Source organism: Bos indicus, chromosome 19 (genome assembly GCF_029378745.1).
Source record: "Bos indicus isolate NIAB-ARS_2022 breed Sahiwal x Tharparkar chromosome 19, NIAB-ARS_B.indTharparkar_mat_pri_1.0, whole genome shotgun sequence".
NCBI lineage: Eukaryota > Metazoa > Chordata > Mammalia > Artiodactyla > Bovidae > Bos > Bos indicus.
Genome location: NC_091778.1, coordinates 40,455,738 through 40,460,629, shown reverse-complemented (window position 1 = coordinate 40,460,629; position 4,892 = coordinate 40,455,738). Strand labels below are relative to the sequence as shown.

The 4,892-nt window shown below is 41.7% G+C and overlaps 1 pseudogene; it reads right to left on the bottom strand.

Moving 5' to 3' along the window:
• Positions 1-2,464: 2,464 nt before the first annotated feature.
• LOC139177780 (small ribosomal subunit protein eS19 pseudogene) lies at positions 2,465-2,902 on the bottom strand (annotated as a pseudogene).
• Positions 2,903-4,892: the final 1,990 nt, after the last annotated feature.

Sequence of the window (4,892 nt, the reverse complement as noted above, 5' to 3'; positions counted from 1 at the left end):
TTTTCTAACGTTTTAAAATTGGTTTTTGTTGGTAAAAAAGAAAGCTATTGATTTTTCTATATTTTTCTCTTAACTGGCCATTTTACTGAACTTGCTGATAAGATCTACAAGGCTTCAGTTGAATCATTGACTTTTCTAAGTAGATGATAATATAATCTGCTTGCAGTGATTATTTTACTCTTTTTCCAATATCTATATCTCATTTCTTTTTTCAGATTAACTCTTTTGTTTTATTTGATTATTACTTCTTTTTATTGACCTTTGTATAGCTTTACTGATGAATAATTGACAATACAAGGAACTAATTGTATTTAAAATGTACACTTTGATAAGTTTTCATATATGAGTATACCTGTGAAGGGGCTTCTCTGATGGCTTAGTGGTAAAGAATCCACCTGCCAATGTAGAAGTCTCAGGTTCGATCCCTGGGTCTGGAAGATCCCCTGGAGAAGGAAATAGCAACCCACTCCAGTATTCTTGCCTGGGAAATCCCAAGGACAGAGGAGACTGGCTGGCTACTGTCCATGGGGGTCACAAAGAGTCAGATATAATTGAGAGACTAAACAGCTACAACACCTGTGAAGCTATCACCAAGTCAAGATAATGAGCATATCCATTGCCCCAAGAAGATTCCTTGTTTCCCCTTTTAATCTCCTGCTCTGACTGTCCTCCACCTTTTTCTCGCATCTGTAGGAAACCACAGATGTGTTATCTGTCCCTATAGATTAGTTTGCATTTCCCTGATATTATTAATTCCTGGAATCATACAGGGCATACTGTTTGTTGTCTGGCTTCTTCACGTAGCATAATCATTTTGAGATTCATCTGTGTGTGTATCAACGGTCCGTTGCTTTTTGTTGCTGGGTAGTATTCCATTGTATGGATGTTATAATTTGTTTATTCATTCACTTGTTGATGGGCATTTGGGTTTCCAGTTGTTGGCCATTACAAACAAAGCTGTTGTGAATGTTTCCATAGAAGTCTTTGTGTGGTTATATGCTTTCATTTCTCTTGCATTGAGAACTTGTGAGTGGAATTGCTGGTCATAGGGTAGGTATCTGTTTAACATTTTAAGACCCTGGCAAACTGGTTTCCACAGTGGTTGTACCACTTTACTTTTCCACCAGCAGTGTATGAGAGTTCCATTTGCTCCACATTCTAACCAACACTTGGTACTGTCATTAAAAAAATGTTTAAAGCTATTCCAGTATTGATATATCACTGTAGTTTTCATGTGCATTTCCCTAATGACTGATAATGAACATCCTTCCATATGCTTATTTGCCATCTGTATATCTTCATGGTCGAAGTGTTTGTTCAAATATTCTGCCCTTTTAAAAAATTCAGTTATTTGTTTTCTAATGAAGTTTTAGAGTTCTTTATTTATTCTGAATGAAACTCCTTTATCACATACATACTTTGCAAATACTCTCTCTTAGTCTGAGACTTGTCTTTTTATTCCTATAACAGTGTCTTTCAGATAGCAGATAGCTTTAATTTTTATAAAGTCCAATTTTTCAATTTTTTCTTTTAAAGTGTTTTATCTGAGAAATCTTTGCCTAACCGAAGGTGGCAAAGATTTTCTCCTATGTTTTCTAGAAGTTTTATACTTTTGGGCTTATGTTGAGATCTTAGATCAACTTTAAATTAATTTTTATATATGGTGTGAGGTATTTTATTTTGAATATGGATATCCACTTCTCCCAGAACCATTTGTTGAAAAGATTATCCTTCTTCCCCTTAGACTGCCTTTTCATCTTTGTTAAAAATTAATTAATCATACGTGTGTGTGTCTACTTACAGACTTCCTACTCTATTCCTTTGGTCTATTTGTCTATCTTGATGCCAACATGCAATAGCTTCCTGATAACCTTGAGTTTATGTAGTGTAAGTCTTTCAACTTGTTTTCTTTTGTATTTATTTAGTTGGCTGCATTGGGTCTTAGTTTCAGCTCCAGTTGAGGTACGTGGCCTCAGTAGCCCTGCAGCATGTGGGATCTTGGTTCCTTTGTAGAGAATCAAACCCATGTCCCTTGCACCAAAGGCAGATTCTTAACCACTGGACTACCAGGGAAGTCCCAACTTGTTTTCTTTTTGAGTGAGGCATTTGTTCTGGAAATGGTTTTTTTATTTAATTTATTTATTTATTTTTGGCTGTGCTGGGTCTTCGTTGCTTCTTGGGTTTTGCTCTGGTAGCAGTGAGTGGGGGGTACTCTCTAGTTACGACGTGCAGCCTTCTCACTGCAGTGGCTTCTCTTGTTGTGAAGCAAGGGCTCTAGGGCACATGGGCTTCAGTAGTTGTGGCTCCCGGACTCTAGAGCACAGGATCAACAGTTATGGCCCATGGGCTTGGTTGCTCTGAGGCATGTGGGATCTTCCCTGATCAGGGATGGAACCCCTGTCTCCTGCATTGGCAGGTGGATTCTCTACCACTGAGCCACCAGGGAAGCCCCCAAGCATGTGTTCTAATGCTTCTCATTGGCAGCTGCCTTGTCTGGCATTCTGTCCATATCTCTCTATCTCTGAGGTGCCAGCTTGTAACCCCCATTTGCTCTTTGTCCACCATTTTCAGCCCTTCCAGGGCTTGGAGGAATTGGCAGGCCACACTCTTGGAGCCCCAGTGAAGCTGCTAGATGTGATGTGGCTTCTCTAATGTCACCATAGATCTTGGTCATAGAACCTACCTTGCACATCTCCAGAGATAGAGGTGCAGCACTATGGAAGTCATTCCACAGCTCTCACTGTGGTTAGTAAGGTCTTTATGCTTGGCTATCTTGATGGTGTCCGCCCATCCAAGGACTTTCAGCTTCCTGGAAAAAGGCTGCCAAAGCCCTGATGAACTCCTGCTGGTTCACCTCTTTTACAGTAACTCCAGGCACTGTGGCTTCCTTGCTGCCAGCCATGGGGAAGGGCTCTCCAATGTTCCCCTCCCCTTTCCTTTTCAAGGTTGCTTTGTCTATTCTAAGTCCCTTGTGTTTCCCTAAGAATTTTAGAATCAGCTTTTCAGTTTCTAAAAAAAATCCTGCTGGGAATTTGACTGGGGTTGTATTGAATATATAGGCTAATTGGGGGAAAATTGATATTTTAACAATATCAAGTCTTCTGATCCATGAGCGTGGTATATCTCCATCTTATTGAGTCTCTTTTGATTTTTCTAAACAAGTGTTTTGTAGTTTTCAGTGTACAGGTCTTATGCATCCTTTGTGAAACTTATCTCTAAGTAGTTCATATTTTTTGTTGCTACTGTACATATTTTTTTAATTTAAAAATTTTTATTATTATTATTTTTTGGCTGCATCACATGGCATTCAGGATGTTAGGTCCCCCACCAGGGATTGACCCCACACACCCTACAGTGAAAGCATGAAGTCTTAACCACTGAACCACCAGGGAAGTCCTGGTTTTTTTTTTTTTTAATCGCAATTTCCACATGTTTGTTGCTAGACTGTAGCATTGCTAGACTATTGATTTTGTAGATTGGTCTTACACCTCACATGCATGTGTGCTAAGTTGCTTGAGTTGTGTCCAACTCTCTGTGACCCTATGAACTGTAGCCCCCAAAGCCTCCTCTGTCCATGGGATTCTCCAGGCAAGAATACTGGAGTGGGTTGCCATGCCCTCCTCCAGGGGCTCTTCCCGACCCAGGGATGGAACCCGAGTCTCTTATGTCCCCCGCATTGGCAGGTGGATTCTTTACCACTAGCGCCTCCTGGGAAGCCCCATCTCACAGTCTTGCTAAACTCATCTGTTAGTTCTAGTATCTATTTTTTTAGGTTCCATCAGATTTTGTACATGGACATTCACACTGTCTTCACATAAAGACAGTTTTAAGCCTTCCTTTCAATTCTAGATGCTTTTCCCCCCTTGCCTTAGCACACTGGCTAGAACTTTCCAGAACACTGAATTGTGATAATGGGAGTAACATCTTTGCTTTGTTCTTGATGTTAGCAGGAAATCTGAGGTCCTGTTAGGAAAAGTCACACTTTGGGTAGCTCCCTCTATGGGGTCTTGGATTCTTCTTCTCTGTTGAGTCTTCCTATTAGTACAATGCAATGTGCTTTAAAACTCCAGTATATTTTTTCTCTGTCATTTTCAAACAGATTTTTAAAGATGGTGTGGTAAACACACGTAGCCTTCCTGAATCAGAAGTCCAGGGCTTTGTCAGGCAAAGGTAAACACAAAAGACTGAAGGTAGAGAGTTAGATGATCTTATAAAACAGAGACTCTGGGCTGAAAAAGGAAGAGAATGAAGACAGAAGGGAGCTGATGGATGGGGAAAACATCTCGGGGTCAATTGTCAGAGGGTTGAAGAACAGTTGTCCAAAGAATAAGTGAACAAAAGGAGGAGAAATGAGGTCAGAGAGGAAAATGTGAGCACTTATAGGTTGGTGAAAATGTCCAGGATGTGAACAAGGGTGTAGGCAGAGGAGACAGTGACTAGACATGTGAAGGTTGTAGAAGGCAGAGGCTGGGACTTTAGAGTTACCCAGGATGCACTAGGGGGAGGGACGCCAAAAGACTTCAATAAACTGAAAAGGCAAGGTCGGTAGACAACACCAGTGAAGACGGTAGAGGGTGGCACAGGGCTTTTACAGAAAGTGACAGAGTGATGGAAGCAGCAGTGGGGAGCTGGGAAGGACCTGATCTCACCTTCCAACCCTGGCCCTACCTCCTGACCCTGAGGTTGGGGATGAGATTGAGTGGGTGGCTGCCCCAAGAAGGGGTGACAGGACCAGCAATACCCTGGGAGAGGCAAGACTTTCCCCCTACTTCTTGGGTCCCAGCTCCCCTGCCTTTGGTTACACCTGAAGATTGGAGTCCAGCCCTGACTCAGAGCCCAGGGAAAGCAGGGCTGAGCTCAGCTGTCCAGCAGCTAAAAGCAGAGAAGAGCAG